This window comes from Budorcas taxicolor, chromosome 13, assembly GCF_023091745.1.
Source record: "Budorcas taxicolor isolate Tak-1 chromosome 13, Takin1.1, whole genome shotgun sequence".
Classification (NCBI taxonomy): Eukaryota; Metazoa; Chordata; class Mammalia; order Artiodactyla; family Bovidae; genus Budorcas; species Budorcas taxicolor.
This window is the reverse complement of record NC_068922.1, coordinates 18,145,541-18,161,733: the sequence shown is the minus strand read 5'-3', so window position 1 is coordinate 18,161,733 and position 16,193 is coordinate 18,145,541. Positions and strand designations below refer to the sequence as shown.

The 16,193-nt window shown below is 43.3% G+C and overlaps 1 non-coding gene across 1 annotated transcript; it reads right to left on the bottom strand.

Moving 5' to 3' along the window:
• Positions 1-15,056: 15,056 nt before the first annotated feature.
• On the bottom strand, positions 15,057-15,129 carry TRNAG-UCC (transfer RNA glycine (anticodon UCC)). Its single transcript has one exon. It is a non-coding gene; the product is annotated as a tRNA-Gly (tRNA).
• Positions 15,130-16,193: the final 1,064 nt, after the last annotated feature.

Sequence of the window (16,193 nt, the reverse complement as noted above, 5' to 3'; positions counted from 1 at the left end):
CTGAATGCCTATGCAGTATTATACTTAAGACCACATTAGCAATCGTAAATGCCTTGCCTCACACAAGTTTCATCTAATAGGAGCAATTGATCCATATTCACCAATTAATTATTGTCTGTCTGTTTTATAACAAGCACAGCACTGTGGGCTGTGTATGAAAGTTTCTCCTTCAAGAGGTTCTGATGCTGGAAATGGTTTCAGACATGAATAGGCAGCCACTAGGGTATGAGAAGGAAATGGCAACCCACTCCAGTGTTCTTGCCTGGAGAATCCCAGGGACGGGGGAGCCTGGTGGGCTGCCCTCTATGGGGTCGCAGAGAGTCAGACATGACTGAAGTGACGTAGCAGCTTAGCAGCAGGGTATGAGAGGTGCTACATATGGAGATGATGATGGTACCCAGAGGAAGTGCTCCTTCCTGGGAGAGAGGAAAGTGAAGGGGGTGGAAGCAGGCCATCTAGAGTGAAACTGTCCAAGAGAAACACCAAGCAAACCATATTCCTAACTTTAAATCTTCTAGTAGCCACAGATGAAATTAATTTCAATAATATATTCTATTCAACCCAGTATATCCTATTATCCTTGCTTGGAGAATCCCATGGACAGAGGAGCCTGGTAGACTTCAGTTGATAGGGTTGCAAAGAGTCAGACAGGACTGAATCGACATAGCATGCATGCACACAAAACATCATGGGCGTGTTTGATCCATGTCAGGTGGTTTGGGACAGGACCAAATATCAAGGACCTTTTGACATGGACCAAATATCCCCATGGGTGTTTTGGACAGGGCCAAAAGTGTGAACTCCGGGAGTTGGTGATGGACAGGGAGGCCTGGCATGCTGCGATTCATGGGGTCGCAAAGAGTCGGACACAACTGAGCAACTGAACTGAACTGAACTGAAAATTGACCAAATATCGAGAACCTTTTGGTGTAGACCAAATGTCCTGTGAAAGTTTTGGACAGAACCAAATGTCTATTAACCACTATTTTTCATACTTTTTTTTGCCTACTAATTCTTCTTGACCCTGTGCATAGTTTAAACATATAGCACATCTTCCTTTGAACCAGTCCTCCATATTCATTCACTCATGCATTCACTCTTCCTTCAAAGACTGAGTAACCAGCATGTGTCTAACCTTCTGAGAGCTCAGTGGCTACATGTGGCTGGTGGCCACCATATTGGACAGCAAAGCTCTACAGGATGGAACTGCTAATGGCTGGAAGCCACATGCACTGTTGAGGAACTTACAAGTGCCCTCTCTGACAGCACTTTCCCAGAATTGTTCTCCCAAGGCTATCTGCACACTAGCTTCTAAGTGTGATGAATGAGTGCATGAATACAGAGGGATGGGAGAAAGATGGTTTCTTAACATATGTACAAATATTGTAATAGTAAAGCTGTTTAGGATAGAATGCAAAGATTGAGGGAAATTAGAATGGCACATAAGGGACTTCCCTGGTGGTCCTTTGATTAAAACTCCACACTTCCACTGCAGGTAACCTGGGTTCAATCTCTGGTCAGCAAACTAAGATCCAAGGCCCAGTTGCAGCCAAAAAAAAAAGAATGGCATTTAGATTCCACGGATCTTCCTAGTGTGCAACATTAAACAGAAGTCTAAAAACAGTGGTTTTTCTAATGAAGCTTGAGCTCATACGAATTGTTCAGGTGAGAATAAGTCTATGAAAGAAAAGGAAAAGAACAAGAAACAGGAGGAGCCTTAATGATCCCTCATTATCAGACATGAAAAGTACACAGATTGACCTGGTTCCGATCAGAAGAAAATCTCATGGGATGCGGTGGGCCCATCTCCTTTTCCCTTGCATCTGACAATGTCTTTACCCTAGAGGCTGGTGTAATCCAAAAGGCACCTGACTCACCAGCTTATGATTTCCAGTGGGGTGGTGTTGACTTTCACACCCAACCATGGGCATTCAAGTCCTCCCTTCAAAATAGTCCAGGTTGCCCTCAACCAGTCCATCGGTAGTCACGAGACTATCTACCATATTCTTGCTGTCCTACGCCAGTTCCCAGAGCTGTGTTAGCCCCACTGCCTTGCTTGGAAAACCACTTCTAGATGCCCCCATGTCACCCAACCTCAGTGTGCAGGAAGAGATCCCAAGTTCCTTACAGAAAGCCATCCCCTGCATCCTTCTATCCATCCATCCAGCATCATGATCCACCACTCAAGAGCCGTGGTTCCTTCATCAAATGCCTCTCTGCTTCCCATGCTCCAAAGCCTAAGAATGAGGGAGCTTGTCAATCAAGTCCTCAAAGGCCAGCCCAGAAACACATGGAGCAGAGTTAAGGCGGCACCACTGATGATGTTAAAACCCAGCTATTGGAAGACAGATCTGTAAGAAAGTGAAAGTCACTCAGTCATGTCTAACTCTTTGTGATCCCATGGACTACACAGTCCATGGAATTCTCCAGGCCAGAATACTAGAGTGGGTAGCCTCTCCCTTCTCCCGGGGATCTTCCCAACCCATGGATCGAAACCAGGTCTCCTGCATTGCAGGCAGATTCTTTACCAGCTGAGCCACAAGGGAAGCGCAAGAATACTGGAGTGGACAGCCCATCCCTTCTCCAGCAGATCTTCCCAACCCAGGAATCAAACCAGGGTCTCCTGCATTGAAGGCAGATTCTTTACCAACTGAGCTATTGGAGAAAGATCTGCAGGAGAGTCAAGCAAAGCAGTCTGAGCTGCCTACTTGCCAGTGGCCACTTGACCCAAGGCAGATGGGAGCAGCCAGTAGTGTGGAGAGGTGTCTCCACCTGAGGTTCTTTCAGCTGAATTTTTGAGAACAAAGTCCTGGGTCAAGTTCTGCTGACCTTCTAAGCTGGAGGAGTCCAGAGGCACAGGAAGTGAGGCTCGTAGTCTGAACTGGGATTCCCAGCTGGGAGGACCACTCTGCAGTCTCTCCAAGGTGGGCGTGGCCCTCCTAGAAGCACAAAGTACTGAAGTCATTGTTTGTTTTTTATTTTTACTCCAAGACTTTGAGAAAATGAGGTAGGAAGGGGAATAGACCAAGGAAATGATTGTAATCATTTCTTAAGAAGAAAAATTCTCCTCGCCCAGAGGATACTTAATCTTTGATGATTAAAAGGAAAAGGATGAAATGAGTTCACATGAAGCCTCGCACCAATGCTTAGATATATCTCAGCTCTAAAGGACTTCGGGTCAGGGGATATGAATCCACTTTTAAAGACTGTTTTTTTTTTAGCAAATGTGGCTGAGCAGCTTCATTCAGTAAAGAAGGGAAAAAATGCATTGTGGTTGATCATTGGAACAATATATTTTTTTCTTGACCTTGTCAAGATTAAATGTCTGAAATTCTCAAATCTTGAAACAATGAGGCTGGGTGACATGGAAGCTTTAATTGCAGTCACTGTGGTGGAATAACCATGCGGCAGGACTTCCCCAGTGGTCCAGTGGTTAAGAATCTACCTTGCAATGCAGGGGATGTGGGTTCAATCTCTGGTTAGGGAACTAAGATCCCACCTGTCCAGGGGCAACTAAGCCGACATGCCACAACTAAGACCCGATGCGGCCAAATTAATCAACATTAAAAAAACAACCAACCATACAGGACCTTCGCCGAGGACCTCTGGGCAGTGGGCCAACCTGGGTTACCCCACCTGAGACATACCCAAAGCCCCTCATCTCTAGCCCCACCCAGAGTCCCCCACCTCCACCTCCACCCAAAGTTCTCCACCTCCACCCCCCAACCTCACCCAGCTGACAACGGGAAGTCTTCCTTCCACAAAGCCAGACTGCTCATGTCAGAAGGACCCACTTGGCAGCGAGGCTGCTCTGTGATACAATCCAGCACCTGGGTGCTGGTGTTCTAGGCAGTAATGCAAGTGTGCTGAGCAGCACACACCCAGCCCGGCTGCTCCTCTGCCCCTGACATGAGATGGCTGAGTCACCCTCCCTCCTCTTACTATGCTGCTAAGCTAGGAGTTCAGTTTCAAAAGCTCACTCTCTCTGTGCTTTGGAATGTCATCTGCTCAGCATCTCAGCAGAGGCTACCAGCTTGTTCCGGATGAGGAAGTTCTCCGAGGCAAGCTGCCCTTTGTGGCCCTGGGTCTCTGCTCAGCTCAGAGATAGCATGGAGACATTCCTGCCAGCATCCTGAGGGTGGCTCCCAGGAACTTCAGGAAGGGAGTCCCACTGAGCAAGAAGCAGGATGATCCAGGCTTTGGGCGAAGCAGTGATGAGCAGACAGGCCTTGTGGAATTGGAACTCTTGGAAGTGAGTGGCTGAAAGTAAACGGTGAAAATGTGTGTTAGGGGCCTTTTATACCAAAGTCTCTCTTTTAGGACTTCCCTGGTAGTCCAGTGGTTAAGAGGCTGCCTGCCAATGCAGGAGACATGGGTTCAGTCCCTGGACTGGAAATATCCCACATACGGTGATACAGCTTGCTGTCTCTCTCCCTCTGACACCCAGCACTCTTCTTCCCGCTTGTGACACCCAGAGTTCATGTGCTTCAAAGATGTCCCTTTGTAAAAAATTTACTCATTCACTCTTTCAGCTTTCATTGGGAAATTAGTATTTTGCCAAGCACTGTGCTAAATAGTGATAAAAGGTAAGACGCAATCATGTCCTCAAGGACAGCCTTCTTCTTGGGATGGAGACAGCCAGAGAGCGATGTATACACAGAGTGTATAAATGGAAGCACAGAGGCTGAAGCCTCAGTAGTCAGACAAAAGCTTCCAGAAAAGGGCAAATTTAAAAATGGACAATTGGCAGTGAGCCAAATAGGAAGTTAAACGTCTGAACCAAGGGGGGATGTCCAATCCATGGAAATGGATTATGAACAGATCTAAGTTCTTCTAGAAGAGAAGCTAAAAGATTTAAAAATGACCAACTTTGGAATAAAATGAGGTGGAGAAATCAAAGAAAACTGAGGTTTGAGACTGTGATGCTAGAAAAATGATGGAGTCAAGGCATCCAGCAAGAATATAAGTTTGAAGGTGGGAGGGAACACATAGAGATCCTCTTTAAAGAGGAAAGTGGGATATAATTCAGGAAAATACTGTCAATGCAGGCCATGCCAACACGGCTTTATTGTGTCCTGTGCACCAGGGGACCACGTACCCTCCACAGGGAGTGGGCTGGGCGAATGCTCCCTGACAACTAAATATTCTTTCAGGGCAGCCCTTGATGTTATGCAATAGGAGGAATATGGGACTCACGGCAGAGACTTAAATTTGAGCCTTCTCATTACTAGCAGTGTTGTTGGCCAAGCAAAGGAACCAACAATTATGACTGTTTCTGTTTCTACACCTGCACAATGTGAATAATTCAAATGCATATCTCCAGGGTTGCTGAAACAATCAAATGAGATCATTAAGATGAAAATCTTTTGGAAAATGGAATGGCCTCTACAAATGTTAGCTACAATGATTGCTATTTTGTTTTTCAACTTGCTCTCTTTCTCACCATATTTTTTTTTCACTCACAGAGATGACTTTTCGCCCTAGTATTTTAGATGGGCATGTTTGTCATCACGGCTTTTCTGATTACAAAAGTCCCCGTGCTCTGCTTCCATAATTCAAACACGGGGGAAACAGATAAGAGAAAAAGAGAACAAGTTCCTGTCCCCACCCCACTGGAGATAACCGGAGCTGGTGGTTCTCTTCTGGGACCTCTTACCTTGTTTATGAACCCAGTCTTTCCATGAAGCACAACGAAGAGGTGTGAGAATAACACTGCTGTATTTTTGTTTCCAAGGCCCCTTAAAATTGATCCAGCAGGGAAATTTTCCCCTGCCACTGGCTAATCACTGGGCAGTCTCCTCAATTTTCTTGCTCAGTCTGTAGGAACTAGACTGTCATGCAATCTCAAAACACAGTAGCAAATCAGAAACTAGATATCCAGTCCAAGCTTTGGTTCATCAATTCAGCCTTCGTTCAAAGAAGATACTTCCTTTCCTGCAAATGGTGCATCTGGTTCTCTCTCTCTCTTTTTTTTTTTTCTCCTCATGGTGTCTCAGATGGTAAAATGTCTGCCTGCAGTGTGGGAGACCTGGGGTCAATCCCTGGTTCGGGAAGATCCCCTGGAGAAGGAAATGGTAACCCATTCCAGAACTCTTGCCTGGAAAATTACATGGATGGAAAAGCCTGGTAGGTTACAGCCCATGGGGTTGCAAAGAGTCGGACACAACTGAGCGATTTCACTTTCTTTCTTTCATTCCCACTCGCTGGCTTGGCCAAGTCGAGGGTGGGGAGCACAGGTGATGAGAGATGCGGACCTCCCCCCTCAGCTGCTGGCTACTACACTGGGCGGAAAAAATGCTTCCAGTCAACACCTCCTTCCCGGGGTGTTTCAGGGTCACCTTGTGGGTCCCCTGCTAGGCCCTCAGGCCTAGAGGATGCCTCTGCTTCGACGGGATCCTGCCCAATTCAGGTCTCAGGATCCACTCCTGGCTCAGACTCTCTGAGGGAGGCCCTGGCCTTTCCCACCCCTCCTTTTGGACTTTAGTGGACTTTAAGTGATAGCAGACTGGCTCTCTTACCAGGATCTGCAAGAAACAGCCATGCATTACATCTCCATACACACAGATCCATGGGAGCATGGTCACTTTGCAGAAACAGCCCTCTGCTCTTTGCCCTGCCACAAGCCGCTTTTGCTTTGTCGGGCATGAATCAGGCACCAATCCATGAGGTCCCCCAACTCTGAGGGACACAAACCCAGCTCTGCAAGGGTCTGGAGGAGCCCATCCTCAAGGGGCTCCAGCACTTCCCCATTCCTGGCCTCGGTAGCAGAACTCTTCAAATTCACTTTCTCCCAAAGCCCTCCATCTCCACTTGCTTATATTCTCAAAATGGGTGCCAGGATTCAACGGTCCCAGAACTAGTTTTCTGTATTTACTTTGAAGATTCCTCCAGGGTGACCTGTGTCATTCTCTGCATGGTATCTGACATCTATCCTACCTACAGTGTTGATGTCATTGAATCTTCCATTTTAATGTCCAGTTCCACGAACTAATATATACGTCAATACCAATAATTTAGCAAAATGTTCTGTTACAGATACAGTTTTGCACATTTTTGTTCACTTAATATATCTTGGGCAGCTTTTCACGTCAGTACAAGTAGATTCATCTCATTAACGGAGATTATTGTACTCTGGATAGCATATAACCTACAGACATAAGACAGTGGTTTAAGACAGTGCTTCTTGAAAGGATGGTCATCTAACATTGGTTTAGACCTTGGGAGAGCATTGGAAGTGGTGGCTCTGGGCCTGGGCTGGGCAGCAGTGATTCAGTGGGTGGGGTGGTAGAGAGGGAGGTTGGAGGGAGCATCACGGCATTCCCCGAAGGGCTGTAATTAGAGCAGCTGCTGCAGGGAGCTACGCCTTGGTCCCCGGGGTGTGCTGAGAATTTAAATTATGGGATGGGGACTAAAGGTGCAATCCTCCTACCTTTTCTCAGGACCTAAATCCATGTCCTCATTGTTTAAGGGGCCCAATGTCTCTTGGAGGAGCACTTTTATCATCTAGGCCCTTCTAGGCTCTCTCCCCCAGTGCTTGGGGTTGGGGAAAAGAGTGGGTGGTAGGAAACATTAGTAACTGTGGCTAATAGACTTGGGGCTGAAACAGGAGGAAGGATGTTATTCCAGAGAAATATGGAACACTGAGAGAGCTGAATGGGATGAAGTGAGAAAGGCAGTTAAAAGGGAATTCTCTTCTGTATGTGTGAGTGATCAGTCATGTGTGGCTCTTTGTGACCCCATGGATTGTAGCCCGCCAGGCTCCTCTGCCCATGGGATTTCCCAAGCAAGAATACTGGAGTGGACTGCATTTTTTCCTTCTCCAGGGGATTTTCCCAACCCAGGGACTGAACCTGCATTTCTTACATCTCCTGCATTGGCAAGTGAATTCTTTACCACTTGTGCCACCTGGGAAGCCTCATTTTTTCTTTCTTCCCTCCTCTCCCTCCATCCCACCACTTCAAGTTGGGACAGGCAAATATTTTTCTCTTAACTCCAAACTCACATAACTTAGAGAAACAACAACCAAAATGGGCCACTAATGGAGCTCATGCACAACCATGATGATGTCCCTTTCTGCTCCATGCCCACGTCTCCATTGCCGTCTAGGTCACCAAGGTCATAAGTCATTAGGAATCTGATGGTCTGAGGTTATAAACATCTGGTTTAGATGTGCACAGAGCAAAACTGTAATCTCATAGAATAGCTGGGTTTTCATGGAAACAATATGGACAAACATCCTCATCACAAGCCGTGCTGTGGACCAGGGAAGGTCCACCTGGGTTGAACTGTTGAAGACGGAAGAAGGTCCCACAAGGGTAATGAAGATGGAGCTTCAGAAAAGAATGATCTGAATATCAAAGGATTAAGAAAGGCCTTTGGGAAAACTGATGAAACTAGGGCACATTTTTGTAGAAACAGTTCTTTTCATGGTCACAGTGTAAAATCAGCAGAGGATTATACAATTGTGTCAGAAAAGTTCTCTCTCTCCTCAGATTAAATAATTTCCTTAGAGTTTATTCTGAGACTTAGTTCAGGGCTTCCCTGGTGGCTCAGTGGTAAAGAATCTGCCTGCCAATGCAGGAGCAACACAGGTTCGATCCCTGATCCAGGAAGATCCCACATGCCCCGGAGCAACTAAGCCCGTGCACCACGACTATTGAGCCTGTGCTGCAGAGCCTGGGAGCTGCAACTACTGAAGCTCTTGCATGCTCAAACCCAGCAACAAGAGATGCCACTGCAATGAGAAGCCCAGACACTGCAACTGAAGAGTAGCCCTGGCTCACCAAAACTGGAGAAAGCGCAAGCAGCCGTGAAAACCCAACACAGACAAAAATAGAGAAATAACATTTTTAAAAAGGACATAGTTCATATTATAATGTGACCTAATCTAAACCTTCTTAATACACATTTTTTAAAATTTAGTTTTTTTGCTATCTAGTTTCATTTTTCTAGATAAATCCCAATCAAAACAAATCTAAAATTTTTTATTAAATGAGGCTTATGTGTGAAAAGAATATAAATAAGAGTAGATATAACACATTAATTTTGCTGTACACCTGAAACTAATACAACACTATTAATCTACTAACCCCAATAATTTTTTTTTAATTTAACTAATATGAAAATTTTGTTCCTCATTGGAAGTGGATTCCATTGTATTAATTTTTTATGCTAAGATGATGAGGGCTTCTTCTATGGCATACATGCACCAAAAAAATTTTTTTTGAAAGTTTAGCAATCGATCGATCATTCCCCAGGTTGATGTTGAAAACTTGTTCAATCAAGGATCCAATCCAATAAGGTTCTCATTCCCTGGAGTTCTTCATGACCTAGATAGGAGGAAACTCAGTAAGTCTGAGATTTCCACACACACTTGCCATCAACCAGACAGCAGCTCCACTATTGAACAGCTCATCAGAATACCAAGCTCTTAGAGAATGATAAAGGAAATATAAAAACAGTGAAAAACACAAGTCCTGATCTCCAGAAGATTGCCATACAAAGATGCACATTTATCTATGAACTGGAAATAAGGAACCTTTGGAAAGTACAAATAACCTTAAACACAACTTGCTAGAACTTGTCCTGACAGGTTGTATTTATTCTCATGGGACTTTTTGTTTTCAGGCAATAGCTGGTATGTGAAAATAGCTCTTGCATTAACAGTGGTAACCATTTCAGTCATGGGAGAGATAACGTAACCATTTCAAACAGAAAAAAATGTTCTAAACAGAACAGTGAGACAGGGTCCCAATTGTGATACATCTTGCTCTATGGGAGCAACAGCCCAGGGCCTATGGGGTTTGCAGAAGCACAGGGTGGAGGGAGGTGGTGGGGCTTGCCAGACCCAGAGCTGAACATCACTGGGCAGTCAGAGCGCCTGGGCATTAGCTAAGAGTCTGGATTTGGATCCTAGACCAGCCATCTATTCATCACCTATCTGCCACTTATTCACTGCCAGCCCATGAAATGCTCTGAGTCTCAACTTCTTCATTTGTAAACATTTCAAAAAATAAATAAATAAATTTGGGGACTTCCCTGGTGGCCCAGTGGTTAAGACTTCACCTTCCAATGTAGGGGGTGTGGGTTTGACCCCTGATTGGAGAGCTAAGATCCCACATGCCTCACGACCAAAACATAAAACAGAAGCAAAAAAAAAACCCAGAAGCAATATCATAACAAATTCAATAAAGACTTTTAAAAAATGGTCCACATCAAGAAAAAAATCTTAATAAATTTTTCATCTGTGTGTTGTCAGAGTAATACAGTGACTAAAGCAGCAGAGTCTCTGACTTACAGAAGGTACTTGATAAACATGGTTCTTACCTCACATTGTCATTATTGTTATTATTAATATTTATTTTATAGTCTATTTTATAGAGTTAGGGAGAATGATTTTTTCAAAATACATTTTTAGTAACACGCATGTTGACAATAATCTGAATTCTATGTTCCTTATGTAATCCTCTTGCCTTGAGAACGTTGGTCCCCAAATTTTTAATCAGAATTTCCCTACATTGTTAAATCATTCCCATTAGCATACAAACAAGTTCCAGAAACTCATATCTTGAACAAAAAACAAAAACCCCAACACCTTCCTTTGTACCCACATCTCCCAGAAAGGACTTCCATTTCTCTGCTGCTCTTCAAAGCATGCCTTTGTAAAGGACTGACTTGGTTCAGCCACCCACACTCTCATTCCTATTTTCTTTTTTTTTTTTGTGAGAATTTTAAAAATTTTAATACAGTTCAAAGCAGCGTACGTGATTCATTTCAGCTCCTTCACGGCCAAACCGGGGGGCAGGGACTGCTTCAGTTTCTCGGCCTTCTCTTTGTCTGTGATGACCAAGGTGTAAGGGTATCTGCTGCATTGAACTTTAAACTTCACATTATCCTTATTTTTCTTGATCTTGACGGACTTGGTGTCCTTGTGGCAGGCTGTGAGCAGGAAGTCCTTGATTTCCTCAGTTTTGCGAGGCTGCAACACAGAGCGAAAGAAATCAGCTGCTGAGACGTATCTGCTGGGATGCCCAACCCCGGCAGCCCCTTTGGGTCCCCTGAAGACCCTCGCAGAGGCCGCCCTGCCTGCACCCCCCACCCCCCGCATTTTCTCTTGAATCTGCTTGAATCATGTTCCCGTCTCCACAATTCCACTGAGATCCCTCAAGGTCACACACACCTTCCTTGTTTCCGCATCCAACAGTCTTTTTTACTTGACCCTTGTACTTGGCACTGTCCTGTCCTCTGGAAGCACTTCTTTCAGGAGCTTCCAGGATATCACACACACACTTTGATCTTTTTCCTGCCATTCTGGCCACTCCTTTTCCATGACCTTGGCTGGATATTTCAAGTCTGAAGAATCATTAAATGGTGGAGCACAGCAAGGATTCAGTCCCAATATCTGCTCCATTTCTCTTGGCTGCCTAGATATCCCATCCAGCCCATGGGCTTAAATAGCATTCATGATCTTCATTCTGATGGAGAGAAAAACAGATGGAAGGATAGAAGGATGGGCATAGGAATCCAGCCCCCAGCTCTCCTCTGATTCCTAGACTCCTTTTTCCATGTACTTACAAGATACTACATCCTGGATACAAAAAAGGCATCTTCAATCTAAAAAGAACCCTGGATACCCACCCTACTCTTCTAGGCTTCCAAATCTCAGTAAGTGGCACTGCCATCTGCTCCAGCCCTAAACCTGAAAATCACCTGGAGTTCTCCCTCCCCTGCCTTCCCCTCCACAGGCACAGCTACCCTGAATTTGCCCAGTTTGGTCTAGATTCTTTGTGAGCACTATCTAGAATATATTTCTCAGGAGTTGGGCTTCCTGGTTGTAAGTCCTGCACACGTTGGCTTCACTAGTCACTGCCAAATTTGTTTCCCAAGTGGAAATTTCCATGTCTCTACATCTTCTCCAGTATGTAGGATTGTTAGACTATTTAACTTGGGGGTGAGTGTGAAATCGTATCTAATTGGTGCCTTTAATTTTCCTGCAGAGAAGGCAATGGCAACCCACTCCAGTGTTCTTGCCTGGAGAATCCCAGGGACAGAGAAGCCTGGTGGGCTGCAGTCCATGGGGTCGCACAGAGTCGGACACAACTGAAGCAACTTAGCAGCAGCAGCAATTTTCCTTACCTTGATTGCTATATGAGATTGTGTGCCTTTTCATGTATTTATGGACCATCTGTGTTGCCTTTTCTATGAGGTACATTTTCATGCCTCTCTCTGTTTCCCTATTGGGTGGTCTGTCTTATTTTTGCACCTATTTGTTTTATTAATTTGTATATTGATCCTTTGTTAGTGGTATATAATGCAAATGTCCTACCCCAGGTTGTTACTTTCTTTTTAACTCTCATAAGTTGTCTTATAATGAGCAAACATTTTCATTTTTAACATAGTTCAACTTATCTTTATTTTCTTTCACAGTTTGTTTTTTGTATCTTATTTTAAAAATCTGTACCTACTTCAAGCTTATATATTCTCCTAATTGTCTTTTAAATTTTTTCATAGTTTTGCCTTTGGATTTTGTGTTTAAATTCACATAGAATGGATTTTTAATGTGAGAGGAAGCAATCCAACTTCATGTTTTTCTATATGGATAGCCACTTGTTTGGATCAATAGCATTTGCTGAATTGTCCACTCTTTTTTTCACAAATCTTTGATGCCTCTCCAGTCATAAATAGAGCTTCCATATTTGCATTAGTCTGTCCATTTGTCTGGAGAAGGAAATGGCAACCCATTCCAGTGTTCTTGCCTGGAGAATTCCAGGGATGGCGGAGCCTGGTGGGCTGCCGTCCACGGGGTCGCACAGAGTCAGACACGACTGAAGCAACTTAGCAGCAGCAGCAGCAGTCCATTTGTCTGTCTAGCTTTGTGCCAATACCAACAGTCATTGCTGCCGTATGATGGGTCTTATGTAACTAGTCAAGACACATTTTCAGGAGTGACGCTTTTTCAGTCTTCACGCTTTGCTCTTCTTCATTCATTTTTGAATCACTTTGTCAAGTTTCCACTAGGGAGGGATGGGGCAGAACCTTTGGGACCTTGATTTAAAATGACCATTATAGGAACACTTGATATTGACTCTTTCCATCTATGAATATAATACATCTTTGCACTTACTTTGCCCTTCTTTACTGTCAGTCCACAAAGTTCTAAAATGTTTTCCTAAAGAGCGTACTCATTTTGCAAGATTTCTGCCTTGCTCCTTCATACTTTTGCTGCTGGGTTTTTTTTTTCTTTTTTTTTTTTTGCAAAATTATACTTTTTACTTTCAGTGGTATACAAAAAGGCAATTGGCATTAGTGTGTTGATTTTGTATTCAACAGCCTAGCCAAACGCTTATTGGTTTTCATAATTTTTCTTTATATTCTTTTGGATTTTCTATGTAGACAAGCATATCATCAATAAATAATAAGAGGTTTGTTTCTTCCTTTCTACTCATGTGGCGGACAAAAACAAAAAATACTTTGTAGTTATAATCAGAAAGTTCTGAGATTTGTTGGATTAAAGGATTAGGAAAAAGGGAAGAATGAGAATATTTCCCTATCCAGATTCTTTAGAGTCTATATGGTGGCAGATGGTGTCTCTATCTGAAGGCTAACAAAGGAAAAAAACACCTTAAATTAACTAAAAGCAAGCAAGATACACAGACAGGTAAATGAAACTTGCTTTAACCTATATAATGGAACCATATCCTTGGCTTTTATCATCACCAGCTTTTCAGAGTGATGTCGATGTAGTCAGGGCTTTATTATGTGATTGCAAAGTACAACATGCTTCAAGTGTAACCATGTAGACTCATTTTCCAAGGAATTTTTGAAAATAAAGGAACAATATTTTTGTCACCTCATTACCATGGTATCCTTTTAAAACTTAACTGTATCACTTCAATATAAATATTGTATATTATGGTGTTATCATATAAACTCTATTGAGGTAATACATCTTTGAATGTATTTCTTTTCAATGATCAGAAAGCTCCCTAAGAAAAGCTGAAAAGTGAGGGCAGGAGATGAATCTTAGGTCAGTGAATATATGCTTTTGGGAAGTGGTGAGGTGGCCCTTGGGAGGATCCTGAGGATGTGGAGGAGAAGAGATCTCAGCAGATATTTGGAAATGGTCTTTGGAGGAGGGCATGATCTGTTAAATTAATTGGGGAAATGCAGAAAAGGAACATGGTTTTCCCAATAAAAACTAAAACTATAGAGATCTGGATTAGAAACTTTGAGGTCTACATCCACTTAAATATCCTCAGATCCAATCACAGGAGTATAAAATAAATCAAAGATAAAAATCTAACGTTTTTAGCAAGGAAACTTGACAAAACTAGTCTTATGAAAATTATCTGGTAAGAAAAAGGTTTGTATTTTTCCAAAGTGTCTACATTTACAAAGAATTTTCTACAATTACAAAAAGAGAAAACTGATCAAGAGTCTCTCATAATGTGAGACATAAATATTCAACCAAGTTTCCTGATATTTGTTTGAAAAATAAAAGTAGGAGATGAACTGCTTTCTCATGGAAGAGATTCTTCTAGTTTAGTCTGTAGGGGAGCAATGGGCTTTGGGATCTGACAATTTCGTGGTGCATTTTTCTACACATTCAATATGACTCAGACTTCACATTTGTATTATCTCAGAAGTCTAGTCAATTGGAGAGGTTTAAAAGTGAGTGAATGAAGCTTGAAGACCAATAGTCTGGAGAAGGGGACTCTGGGGTGGGATTGCCTGCGTCCGATTCTGCCTCTGCCCCTGTAGCCATGTAACCTTGGATAATCTTAAGTCACCTCTCTGGAACTCAGTTATCTCATCTGTAAGACAGAAAGAATCACAAATATCTTCTGAATAGAACAGTGATGCAGTTTAAATGAACCAGTGAAGTCCTGAGAGTACTACCTGCCGATAAGCAACAGGTGTTTGTTTATCCATCCATTCAGTCCCCAGTGGACTCTGGCACTTGTGATTTTCTTGTTTTTGTTTATTTTTTGGCTGAATCCAAATGACCTTTCATTTTTTTATTTTTTGTCCATGTCACATGGCATGTGGGATCTTGGTTCCCTGACCAGGGATTGAACCCGAGTCCCCTGCATTGGAAGTTCAGAGTCCTAACCACTGGACCACCAGGAAAGTCTCTCTGATACTTGTTGAAGGTAGAAAGCTCAGTTTAAGTGTTACTTATTTTTATTTTGTTATTGTTATTATTAGAGAAAAAGACCACAAAACCCATGAAGTAATCATTAAAGAGATTTGGACTGATTGAGTTCATGAAGATAATGAAAGCTGCAAATCTAACTGAAGAAACATTCCGTTCCCTGTTCCCTCGGGGAACTAAACACACGTTAGGAACAGCTGAAGGCAGCGCAGGTCCCAAATGCAGGGCATCCTGCATTCGGAACACGTGTTCTCAACCCCTCGGGGTCTCTGCTCCTTGTCTTTCCTTCACCGCGGAGCTTCTTCCCGTGATGGCTTCAGGTCGCATCCAGCCTCTTGACTGTGTCTTTGTGTTGGTTGTTTTCTGCTGCTTCCTGAATTTCTGTCAGCAATCCAGCTTTACAAATTACTTGGCTGAGATCAGTGTTTGTCGTCTTCCTTTGAAACTGTGATTCACAGCGTACACCCTTTACACAGAATCCTCGCAGCCGAGAGACTGAAAAGCTTGTTTTCAAAACAAATTGCAGAACAGGCCGGCTACCCGGGGTTTCCACGCAGCTGCTCAAATGGTCAAATGTAATTAAGGGAGCACGTTTGAGATCTCTATTTTTTTTAACTTAGCCGAAATGTTTTTAGATGCTGATCAGATGGTGATGTCACTTCGCCCACAATCTAGTCAGCTGAGAAAACAAACTTGAAGAAGAAAAAGAGAACACTTGGGCTTGAGGATTTGTGTAAGATGCATACAGACTGGACTTTTTTGGGTTTTTATTTTTATTATTTTAGGACTTTTGATGTGGACCATTTTTAAAAGTCTGTATTGAATTCATTAAAATATTGCTTTGTTTTATTTTTATTGTTTTAGGGGGTTTTTTGGCCCCAAGGCATGTGGGCTCTTAGGTCCCCGACCAGGGATCAAACCCACACCCTCTGCACTGGGAGCTCAGAGTCCTAACCACTGGACTGCCAGGGAAGTCCTGAGACTGGGCTTTTTAATTGAGTAAGAAGAGGGTGATGATCACAGTAAGCTTGTAGGATCC